Source organism: Gopherus evgoodei, chromosome 1 (assembly GCF_007399415.2).
Source record: "Gopherus evgoodei ecotype Sinaloan lineage chromosome 1, rGopEvg1_v1.p, whole genome shotgun sequence".
Lineage (NCBI taxonomy): Eukaryota > Metazoa > Chordata > Testudines > Testudinidae > Gopherus > Gopherus evgoodei.
In genome coordinates this window covers 194,449,145-194,462,117 of record NC_044322.1, presented here as the reverse complement: position 1 = coordinate 194,462,117, position 12,973 = coordinate 194,449,145, and the positions used below count along the sequence as shown (strand labels likewise).

General features: G+C 43.5%; 1 pseudogene; it reads left to right on the top strand.

Annotated features, from left to right (window-relative positions):
• The first annotated feature begins 476 nt into the window (after positions 1-476).
• On the top strand, positions 477-590 carry LOC115644669 (annotated as a pseudogene).
• Positions 591-12,973: the final 12,383 nt, after the last annotated feature.

The window sequence follows — 12,973 nt, the reverse complement described above, 5'->3', positions numbered from 1 at the left end:
AGAAGAAATCAATCTTGAGTGTCAGTGGGATTGAGAAACTAATAGACCAGCTGTTGCTTATACATTTCTTGACTTCTGGAGGGTTTCTGTTAGAGTCCGGCCAATGTAGTCTAGGCTGTTTATGACATGGGAAAGCCTCAGGGCAAAATGCACCTGGATTCAAAAATGCAACCAAAACCCTGAAGACAAGATACCAGAACACCATGAGGAAATCTAGCTAAAGCTGGTGGGGTTGGGAGACATTGTAATGGCTGAGGATAGGTAGTAGGATGGAATAAGGAAAGAAACAATGGGTAATGTTTCCCTCTGGGAAGGTGATGAGAGTGGGAGGGCAGCAGGCTCTTTTCAGGTAAGTAGAGTCCTGCAAATCCATGGATACCCGCAGACCGTTTCTGCAGATGGTGGATTGGATGCAGATACAGTATCTGTGCAGGGCTCTAAATATAAGATCTCAAAGGCAGGGAAGCAAGACTGACTTTCTCTGCAGAAGTAGCTGCAGAACATATACTAAAATTGGAACAATACAGAGAAGATTAGCATGGCCCCTGCGCAAGGATGACACGCAAATTCGTGAAGTGTTCCATATTTTTTTTCTCCAACTGACCTGATAGGGCAGAAATTAATCACTTGCCTTCACACCCCTCCTACACCCCTAGCACCTGCACCTCCCCCTTCTGCACCCCAACTCCTACACTGTGCCCCCTTTTTCTCTAAACCTTGCACCCCTTCCTGCACTCAACTGGGGACACGGACCTGGAGTCACGGAGTGCCTGCTGTCATTGTTCCTCTTCCCCATCACAGCCTCTTGTGCCTCTCACGCCTGCACCCCCCACCTGTGCCCATGTGGGGAAACTCACCTAGAGTCACAGCGTACCTGTTGTTGCTCCTTGCTCCCCTCCTCACAGCCCCCGTAGGAGACTGACATGCCACTTCGAGAGATATTGGGGCTCAGCCTAGGCAAACCAGGGCAAAAATTAAGCACTTTAGCGCTGCAATATATTCCACTTGCATGAATCCACAGGGAGAACAGTGGCTGGTGAAAAGAAACTGGGACTGCTGAGTTCTAAGTGTGATGGCTTTAAAAATCACAAGCTAAATAGTCAGCAGATTTTTTATTTTACAAGTTTGTGATTTTGAGCATCATTGGCTTGAGACATTTATTTTATTATTTTTAATGCCAAAGGCTATTTATTCTGATGCTAGTTGTATAATAAGATTGATTTTTTTTAAATAATAATAGTATGCACATTTAAGGCATACAGCTTTGTTATACAGTGCACGCACACACGCTCCTCCTGACCATGCGTGATGCTGCAGGTGTGATGCGGATACAGATAAAAGATGGAGTGTGGCTCACAGGTTGGATACAACTTGATCCTTATGGATGCCAATCCACATCCACATTTTGTATCCATGCAGGGCTCTACGGGTAAGGGCAGTCCGACACTGAGGTGTCAAACAGAATGAAACTGATAAAGAACAAGTTACCAGGACTGGATGGGAATCATCCAGATGTTAGAGGAATTTAAGAATGAAGCAGCTGAACTGCTAACAAATATAAAATGTACATGATTTTGAAAAGACTGTACTGAAGAATTTGAGGCTGGCAATTGCTATGCCTATCTGCCAAAACCAAACAAACAAAAACCTGGGGGTAATTCTGAGAAGTCCAGACCAACGGACTTTACATCAGTTAATGTTAAAAAAAGAGGGAAAAAAAGAAAGCCAAAGATTAAACATAGTTTTAAAATACTTAGTTGGGGATAATTAGTATGATCCAGTCATAGCAGTAGTGGATTATTGAGGGTTATAGTAAGTCACAATATAATTGTAAAATGTCCAAGTATTTCCTTTCATTTGCACTGTGGAGATCTTTATCTTTCCCTGGAAAAAAGGCAGCTTCATCAAAACATTGTCAAAATTGTTTTGTTAGAAATGAAATGTTGAGAACTTATTCAATTGATTTACTCTAGTGGAATAGCAGCTTTGCTGCAGATCTGTTTTATCAGATGATAGGTGTTCTACAGCTGCACTTGTTTAATGAGCAAAGATGAAAATTGCCACAGTCCTGGTCCAAATTTTATTCCTACTGAAATGACTGGGAGCATTAATTAAATGGAAGTAGATTTGGCTCAAAATAAAAATAATCTTTTAACTGTATATATCTGTTGACAATTCAGTAAGTAATCCCTTTTGACACATACACAATAGGTGTTCAAAGCCTAGTTACGGTGAAAGAAATATCTGTTCCCTTGTTCCTTCACTAATTGTAAATATGTGCTGAGTGCAAAACAAACCATCAGATGAAACCATTCACAATCACAGAATACTGTATGAAGTGGAGCTCATAGTTCATTTTATCCTGGTAGTTAATATTGAATGAATGCTCCAGCATGCTGTCACAGTGCCCAGTGCTGCTGAAGTTGTTTGTGTCTAAGATGACATGTAAAATGGTCTTCGTCTTGGTAGTCTATCGATCCGATGATGACAAATCTGAGCAAATCATCTATTGTTGGTCTCATGGTGTGCCCTCTTATGGCTATACAGGCTAATTCTAGAGGTGCACATTTTGCTGCAGATGGTGCATGAGAAGTTCGCAGTCAGTGGGCTGTGTGCTGCTGGTGCTCTGTGATGTAGTTCACGTGCCTCCTTGTAGACGCCGACAGTGGTCTTCCTCAAAGGCGATGCAGGTATTTCTGACTGTTGCACGCCACTGTGTTCTGTCGCTGGCGGCATCCTCAGGGTCCCTGGGTTTGATACTGCAATACTGCAGATTGACTTTGGTGGTGTCCTTGTAACGTTTTCGTGGACAACCTATATGCCGGATGCCCTGGGAGAGCTCACCATAGAGAAGCTGGCGGGGGATTCTGTTGGCATCCATGCGGCTAACATGACCGGTCCAATGTAGCTGTGACTTCATGATCATCATTTCGATGCTTGTCATCTGGGCTCTCTCGAGGACCTCAAGATTGGGCACTTTGTCTTGCCAGCAGATCTTCATGATGTTGCGGAGGCAACGCATGTGGAATGCTTCGAGCTGCTTGATGTGACACCTATATAGTGTCCATGTTTAACACCCGTACAAAAGAGATGAAAGAACAGCAGCTTTGTACACAAGCAGTTTTGTTGACATCCGGATGTTGTGATGGTTTAAAACTTTGACACGCAGATAGCCAAGTGCCTGGCTTGCTTTGGATATTCGTGTGTTGATCTCATTATCCAGTGATCCATCACTGGATATGACACTACCCAGGTATTTAAAGTTCTCCACTACTTTAAGCTGAGTGCCATCAATGGAGATACTCGGGACAGAAGCATTTGATCCAGGTACAGGTTGATGGAGAACTTCTGTGTTTCCGAGGCTGATAGTTAGTCCGAAGAGTTGCGAGACCTTGGCAAACTTGTTGACAACGTGCTGAAAATCATTTTCAGTGTGACCCATGAGGGAACAGTCATCGGCAAAGAGTGCCTCAAAAAGGAGTTTCTGCATTGTCTTAGTCTTTGCATTCAGGCGACAGAGGTCAAAAAGTGAACCATCGTGCCGGTATTTCAAACATATACCTCGATCCAGATCTTTCATTGCATGGTTAAGGACGTATGCAAAGAACAGGTTAAATAAGACAGGAGCAAGAACACATCCTTGTTTCACGCCATTGGTGATGTTGAAGGGGGCAGATGTGGCTCCATCAGACAATACTTCGCCTGTCATGCTGTCATGAAAAAGGTGTATAATCTGGACAAATTTTCTTGGGCAACCAAGTCGTGTTAGAATAGTCCAAAGGGCTTCCCTGTTGATGGTATCAAATGCCTTTGTCAGATCTATGAAGACAGCATACAGGTGTATGTTCAGTTCAATGCACTTCTCTTGTATTTGTCTGACAGAAAACACCGTGTCGACTGAGCTCCGGCCAGGTCGAAAACCACATTGATGTTCAGGTAGATTTGCTTCGGAAATACTGGCTAAAGGCGGTTCAAGATGATGCGGGCAATGATTTTTCCCTCCAACAGAGAGGAGGGATATGCCTTTATAATTTGGGTGTACAGAGTGCCCAGGGAGGGGTAGTACCTCTGATGGAGGGACTTCTCGTATCACTTCGGGGGTGGTCCGTCCACTTTGGTCCCCACCTGTCACTCAGCTCTCACCTCTGGCTCCAAGTAGCTGCAGCATGTGCAGTGGCCACACGCTGGGCAACGGCTTCGACAGGCCGGCCAAACTAGGTGAGTGTAACTGATGGGACCCAAACCTTCAGTGTAAAATGATGGTCTGCGGTCATGAATGATCCTACAGCATTTTTGAAAGATTAGAAATAGTAGGACTGAGGTCAAGAGCAGTAGCACAGGAGACAGAAACACAACTGAAAACAGGGGATTTTGAGTGTGAGCTTGGTTGGAACAGAAGGGAGGAGGCAAACTACTGTTCCTTGGGGCAGTTAAGTGAGTTGTGTTTTTCTGTGTGTTGTGTTGCATTATGTTATGTGATTCTTTCTGTATGCAGGGGCTGGAAGGGGGGACTGTGTTGTGAAAGCAGCAGAGCCCTGATTAGGGGGCAGAGCTGCCCTGATCAGGAGCCCTATAAAGGCAGCCAAGCAGTTAACCACTGGCAGAGGAAACAACCCAAAACAGAGGAGTTGGAGTTCTGTAGGAAGAGAAGGGAGCAGGCAAGCCTCTGTATCCTAGGAGCAACAAGGTGAGTTCTTCTGTTTCTGTCTGGTGGTGTCATTTGTTTCTGTTTGCAGGGGCTGGTAGGGAGCAGTGTGCTGTGCAGGCAGCTGAGCCCTAATTAGGGGCCAGAGCTGCCTAGATTAGGAACCCTACAAAAGCAGCCAAGCAGTCACCTAACACTGGGAGCTGGAGTGCAAGCTCTCTGGGATTAGGCAAGCTCCTATACCTCAAGGGCTGAAGGTGAGGTCTTATGTCTCTCTCGTGGTGGTGTGGCGTGGTGTGTTTTTGTTGGTAGGGGCTGGTAGGGGGCAGTGTGCTGTGTGGGCAAGGCTGCCTTGATTAAGGAGCAAGGCTGCCTTGAGTAGGAGCCCTGTGACAAAGTTCCTACTCTACCTTGATGAGTCCTATGCTTATTGGCGGATTTGCTTGTTTCACAAATTCACCCTGTGGGTCGGGAAACAGCCCAGAGACCTTCCCTTCTGGTAGAAGCCACAGTCCAGGTCAATTCCTCCTGTGCTGGATCAGGAGTTGGGAGGTTAGGGGGGAACCCGGGCCTGCCGTCTACTCTGGGTTCCAGTCCAGGGCCCTGTGGATTGCAGCTGTCTAGAGAGCCTCCTGATACAGTTGTGCAACAGCTACAATTCCCTGGGCTATTTCCCCAAGGCCTCCTCCCAACACCTTCTTTGTCCTCACCACTGGACTTCCTCCTGATGTCTGGTAATGCTTGTACTTCTCAGTCCTCCAGCACTATGCCTACTCACTTTCAGCTCCTTGCACACCTCTTGCTCCCAGTTCCTCGCACGCACTTTCTCTCCTCTGGCTCCCTCTGGCCTGACTGGAGTGAGCCCTTTTATAGCATCAGAAAGGCCTTAATTAGAGTCAGGTGTTCTTATTAGCCTGGAGCAGCCCCTGCTCTGGTCACTCAGGGAACAGAAAACTGGTTATACAGTGACCAGTATATCTCCCTTCTACTACTCTGCTGTTCCCAACTGGCCTGGGTCTATCACACCCTATAAAGGCAGCCAATACTTTCAACCCTGCTTTAGAGCGCAGAATGAGAAAATATGAAATGTACAAACTATCTTCATTCCATACAACCTGCCTCAGAAAAATCCTCCGCATCTTTTGGCCAAGACCAGTCTCAAACCAAGATCTATTGATACAGTGCAGCCAAGAGGATCTAAGCACCATCATTGCCAGGAGATGTTGGAGATGGATTGGCCATGTTCTTCGGATGGAAACTGATTTCCTCACTAGAGTAGCAATAAGATGGACACCTAACAGCAAGCGAAAACAAGGCTGCCCGAAAACAACATGGCGAAGGGCTGTGGAAGTCGAGCTGAAAAACCTGAGGCACAGCTGCGTAACCATTGAAAGGCTTGCCAGAACCAGGCAGGAGTCGGGGAGCTTCATCACTGCCCTCAAAGCCAGAGGCATAATAGGAACACGCTGATGATGAAAGGCAGCCAAGTAGTTATTTAGCAGCCTGGGAGCTGGAAACAAGGGAGCTGGAGTTGAAGCTTTGCTGGATGAGAGGGGAATAGACAAGCCCCATACCTTAGGGGCTGAAAGTGAGTCTTTGTGTGGTAGTGGGGTGTGTTTTTTGTTGGCAGGGGCTGATAGGGGGCAGTGTGCTGTGTAAGCAGCTGAGCCTTTATTAGATCAAGTTGGTCTGGCATAATCCAATTTCTGCGAAACCATGTAATTTATCCCAATAGCCATTTTAATCTCTTAAGTACTTTCTCTTTCAAAATTTGCTCCAAGACCTTCCCTACAATTGAGGTCAAACTAACAGGCCTGTAGTTTCCCAGCTCAATTTTTTCCCTTCTTAACTATAGGCAATTCTCAAAGGATACAGTCCCTGAGTTTACAAATACAATAGCAAGGATTTCTAATGGGTTGGCAATTGCATGTGCTGTTCCTTTATTATTCTTGGACCCCTTAACTTAGTCGCATCGAACTGTTTGAGTTTGATATCCACCACGCCTGTGCTATAATTTCTGCTTCCACATCCTTGTTCCCAGGGCTGGCCCACAACATTTTGGCACCTGAGGCGGGGAGCTCATATGATGCCCCCATGCTCCCTCGCTTGGGCCAAAACTTTGAAAGGTCTCAATTTTGCCTTCTTCCTGTTCTACTCCTCTCATGGGACTGCTCTGCTACCTGCCCCAATAAAGGAGAACTATCAACTTAAAATGCCTTGTTCAAAAATGTTAAGTAACATTTAACTTTCAAATGCCTGAACAGCAAATGACAGATTTCAGAGTAGCAGCTGTGTTAGTCTGTATCCGCAAAAAGAACAGGAGTACCAGTGGCACCTTAGAGACTAACAAATTTATTTGAGCATAAGCTTTCGTGGGCTACAGCCCACTTCATTGGATGCATAGACTGGAACAGACAGCAAGAAGATATTTATACATACAGAGAACATGAAAAGGTGGAAGTAGCCATACCAACTGTAAGAGGCCAATCAACTGAGATGAGCTATCATCAGCAAGAGAAAAAAAAACTTTTGAAGTGATAATTGAAGTGACCCATAGAAGATGTGAAGATACTTAACATGGGGAAATAGATTCAATTAGTGTAATGACCCAACCATTCCCAGTCTCTGTACAAACCTAAGTTAATTGTATCTAATTTGCATATTAATTCAAGTTCAGCAGTCTCTCTTTGGAGTCTGTTTTTGAAGTTTTTTGTTGTAAAATTGCCACCTTCAAATCTGTCATTGAGTAGTTAGAGAGTTTGAAATGTTCTCCCACTGGTACAAGATCTCTATCAAGCATTCTTAAAACTACAATACCCACTTGCTGAAGTGAAAAAACAGATAGAGCCAGAAGAGTACCCAGAAGTCACCTACTACAGGCAGGCCCAACAAAGAAAGTAACAGAATGCCACTAGCCGTCACCTTCAGCCCCCAACTAAAACTTCTCCAGCACATCAAAGATCTACAAACTATCTTGAAAGGTGATCCCTCACTCTCACAGATCTTGGGAGACAGACCAGTCCTCGCTTATAGACAGCCCCCTAACCTGAAGCAAATACTCACCAGCAACCGCACACCATACAACATAAACACTAACCCAGGAACCTATCCTTGCAAAGAAGCCTGATGCCAACTCTGTCCACGTATCTATTCAAGTGACACCATCATAGGACCTAATCACATCAGCCACGCCATCAGGGGCTCTGTCATAAACAGATAAGTAAGAGTTAATAGAACAGAAGTACTTTATATCTCTTTTGCCTGTAAAGGGTTAACAAGATCAGTGAGCCTGCTGTCACCTGACCAGAGGACCAATCAGGGGACAGAATACTTTCAAATTTTGAGGGAGGGAAGTTTTTGGGTGTGCTGTTAGTGTTTGGTGGTTGTTCTCTCTGGGTTCTGAGAGGTACCAGACGTGCAACCAGGTTTCTCTCCAATCTCTCCGATACAGGCTCTTATAAGTTCAGAATAGTGAGTACTAGGTAGATAAGGCGAGTTAGGCTTATGGTTGTTTTCTTTATTTGCAAATGTGTATTTGGCTGGGAGGAGTTCAAATTTGTACTTGTATACTTAGGCTGGGAGGGTATTCCCAGTGTCTATAGCTGAAAAACCCTGTACCTAATCCATCTTAAATTTACAAAAATAATTTTTACTGTTTTTCTCTCTTTAATTAAAAGCTGTTCTTGTTTAAGAACCTGATTGTTTTTTTTAAGTCTGGTGAGATCCAGGGGACTGGGTCTGGATCCACCAGGGAATTGGTGGGGAGAAAGGAAGGAAGGTGGAGAGAAAGGTTAATTTTTTCTCTGTGTTAGGATTACTTTCTCTCTCAGGGTGCGTCTGGGAGGGGGAAAGAGAAGGACGGGGGAAGGTGGTTTTTCCTCTCTGTTTTTAAGATTCAAGGAGTTTGAATCACAGTGATCTTCCAGGGTAACTCAAGGAGGGGAAGCCTGGGAGAGGCAATGGTGAGGGAAAGGGTTTACTTTCCTTGTGTTAAGATCCAGAGGGTCTGGGTCTTGGGGGTCCCCAGGCCAGGTTTTGGGGGGACCAGAGTGTACCAGGCACTGGAATTCCTGGTTGGTGGCAGCGCTACAAGTACTAAGCTGGTAATTGAGCTTAGAGGAATTCATGCTGGTACCCCATCTTTTGGACGCTAAGGTTCAGAGTGGGGAATTATACCATGACAGGCTCGTTCACCTGTACATCTACCAACATGATATATGCCATCATGTGCCAGCAATGCCCCTCTGCCATATGCATTGGCTAAATGGGACAGTTTCTACACAAAAGAATAAATGGACACAAACCTGACATCAGGAATCATAATTTCAAAAACCATTGGGAGAACACTTCAACCTCTCTAACCACTCAGTAACAGACTTGAAGGTGGCAATTTTACAACAAAAAGTTTCAAAAACAGATTTCAAAGAGAGAATTCTAAACTTGAATTAATATGCAAATTAGATACAATTAACTTAGGTTTGAACAGAGACTGTGAATGGTTGGGCCATTACACTAATTTAATCTATTTCCTCATGTTAAGTATTCTCATGCCTTCTATGGGTCATCTCAATTATCACTTCAAAGTTTTTTTTCTCTTGTTGATGATAGCTCATCTCAATTGATTGGCCTCTTACAGTTGGTATGGCTACTTCCAGCTTTTCATGTTCACTGTATGTATAAATATCTTCTTGCTGTATGTTCCAGTCTATGCATCCGATGAAGTGGGCTGTAGCCCATGAAAGCATATGCTCAAATAAATTTGTTAGTCTCTAAGGTGCCACAAGTACACCTGTTCTTTGAACAGCAAATGTAGCTTTTCTTATCTGCATAGTAAACACTGACATCTTTATCTGTTTAACTAATCAAAGTGGTGCTTCCATGCCTTCTTTGTTGCAAAGATTTGAACTGCTTCCTGAAGGTCCACAGTCTGGGCCAGCTCATGCTCTGTTGAGATGGTTGCAGGGCTGACCAGCCTCTCCTGTGTCATTGTGGAGCGTAGATGTGTTTTTATTAACTTCAGCTTGGAGAAGCTGCGTTCTCCATTGCCAATTGCTACAGGAAGTGTTAGAAGTATGCGCAGAGCAACAAAAGCATTTGGAAAGAGGGTGGTCATCTTATTTGTGCACATATATTCCAGAAAAGCCTTTGGAGTTGATCCTGCTGAAAGTGGCTGGTGGCTGCTCTGGAAAACTGCCTCCTGTGTCCTAGTGCCAGATTGTCCTCATCCTCTTTGTGTGCTGAGAGTCCTTCATGACTGCCATCCTCTTTCCTGTACAATGGTGAGTGTCCGTGGTATGGGGGACAGGGGAAGAGGCTGGGGGTGGGGAAGGGGAAGGACCAGTAGAGAGAGGTGGGGATGGATCAGGAAAGTAGCTGCAGCAGCATTGAAGCCTGCAGCGGCAGCATCGCTGCAGCAGCCAGTGCCAGAGTGGTCGCAGCAACTGGGGCTCCCCCATTAAGCTGCCCTTTTCTCCTTCCCCTTCTCCTCCCCTCTCCGCCACAGTGCCTGCAGCCAAGATATCACTCCAGGTGGGCAGTGTGAGTGAGCCACAGGAACTGGCTTCAGCGCATGCATGTACATGTGTGGTTCACCCAAATATAGCAGTCAAACTAAGTCAATGGCTGCTCTGTACTAGTATTAGCTACCATGTTATTCCCCCTCCAAACCTGCTGCACCTCAGTGGGAGTCAAGTGATTCATGCATATACTATGGTTTGTAAAAGTTCTTTGGGATGTCAGGGGCTGTATCAATTCAAGATCCCCCTTTGCATTTACTTACCATCACCTCCCCTGTGCGGTTACAAACATCAAACCTTGTTTGACATTTGCCTTTGCACTATTTTTACCCTAAACTTTTTTTTCTCTCTCTCTTTTGGTGGTTGTGCTAACACTGAAGAGCATGGTTTCATTTGAATTCTTACTTCTATTGACATCAGTGTGATTACTTGCTTGGGTAAGGTGAGATGAATTTGACCTGTTGGACAAGTTGTTTCCATTTTGAACTCGTGTGTGTCTTGTACATTTTTACAATCACATTGTGAGGAAGCACAATGCGTTTGACTTAGGAGGGATAGACTTCTATCAGAATTTTGCCTTAACAATGGGAGACTTTCCTTGTACCCTTTTAGTCTTTTTTCACAAAGACCATATCATATGCTAACCAAAGAGGTGTACAGTGTATATAATAGCATGATTTTTTTAATGAGGGCTTTTAAATACAATTTTTCTTGGTTCAAAATTCCTTGTAAGTCTGCTTCTCTCTTCTCAGCTTTGTCATTGTATTAGCATTTAAATTAACAGAGGAAACATTTTTTCCTGATGAGATAGCTTTTGTCACACACTGAAGATTTCAAAACAGGGAAGGCAATCACATTTCTGTTTTGCTTAGGAAGCAACTTTCTATCACCTCTCTCTCCATAAAGGGGGTATGTGGTTTTTTTGTTTTTAAAATATATATAAAATCTTCATCTGACATTGGCCAATTAGTCACCTGGCATGCTTTTCAATGAGACTCTGAAGATGTGACTCTTAAAAATTAAAAATAACTTTTGCAGGCAAGGGAATTGCAGGGCTGAAGTATAAGGTAACCTTGAGAAGGTGATGGGTCTGTACAGCACCTAGCACAATGGGCCTCAAGGCACTATTGTAATAAAGACAGTAAAAGTAATGAAATGGCCCTAACCAATTTTATTTTGGAGTTTGTATTGAAATCTCAGGCTTTCACTGGTGGCTGTTATTAAATACTGTCACTTCAGCATTGATTTTCAACTGGATAGCTCTGGAGATCGGTTATAAGAACTAGAGCATTTCAGCTACACAATGCCAATATGACTCTAGCCAGGATTCTGGTGCTGAAAATTACTACTAGTTTAAAGCTCTTTGGTGGCATATGTGATGATTTGGAGGTATCAGTCCAGATCCTAGTGGTCATAGGCACATTGCAAAACCTCACTTGGCATTGATTGGTACCCTTGTCAACAGTCTGGGATCCTTGACTGAGCACAGAGCTGCTAAAACCCTCTTACCTTTAGAAGTGGTCCCTCCGGCACAAGGCTGAGCCACATTAGCAAATCCATGCCTGTATTGCAGCTATTAGTTGGACAAAGAGTAGCAATCACTTTCTCTTACATTCAATCCAGCACCTCTCATAAGTGTTCATTTCTGGTTTTGAGAATTAATTAAGCAAGTGGGAGTGTAAACTTAGCCTCTTGAGTGGCCCTTCTAAGGACTCAGAAGCTAATCACCAGATAAGATTGAAGCAAAGAGAGAGGGTAGGTCACATTGATCTTTCCTACCTCCAAAGCATTTTTAAAGACTTGCTTTCTGAAGTGTAGCCAAGAGACTCTGGTAAATATAGAAGAATGGAATTTGAGGCCTAAATCAGTACTTTTAAGTGCTTCTGGGCTTTTATAATACAGTTTAGGAGACTGAGAAAGAAAGAGTAAACATGGTTTGAGTGGCAAAGTAACCACAAACCAAACTCATGTACCATAAATACTTTTCAGTTGCAATATGACTTTTACATTTAATTCTTTTTTAATACTTTCCCTAGGTTCACTAACTTGGTGTTCTTGACAACTGCCTTTGTTTTTGCCATTAAAAATAAGATTACTTTGCACGAGTCATGTCCTGCAACCCTTCCTTGTGCAAATAGTCTTTACTCACACAAATAGTTGCACAGATATCAACAGGACAACTAACTGGAGTAATGATTACTTATAACAGAGAAGTGTGCAGGATTGGGCCTCATGGCTGTCCCTGTCTGTGAATATAAGCAGCATTCCTTATAAGACTTGGTAAAGTGGTAAAACAAAACATGCACAGAGTAAATTGACGGTCTCCATAGTCATTAATTGGTTATATCCTAAAGCTATAAGAAATATTGACAAGGTTTGGTTGGAAGTGTGAGGGAGGGATCAGCTAATCTTTTATTACTCATGGGAATCTGTTGCAAAAAAAGTCATTAAACAAAGTGGCCGTTCTGGCACTGAAATCAAACAGCTTTCTAAAAAGATTAACAAAACTTTGATGCTTTAATATCTGGATATCAATTTTCATTTTCAAATATCAGAGGGCTGCTGGCTATACATATTTTTCATTACTCAAGAATGAGCAATAATTTTGCACAGGGAGATTGTATTTTTTAATAAAAGCAGTGGCATAAGATCCATGTGGATTGAAAGCCATAGTTTTTGAATGAATTGGCATTCACAAATAAAACTCCAAAAACTTCACTTATTTCCAAGTCATCATTCATCTCACTGTGATTATTTTTTTTGGTCACTTTATAAAAAATGACCATGATAGCACATTTTAGTCCCATGTACT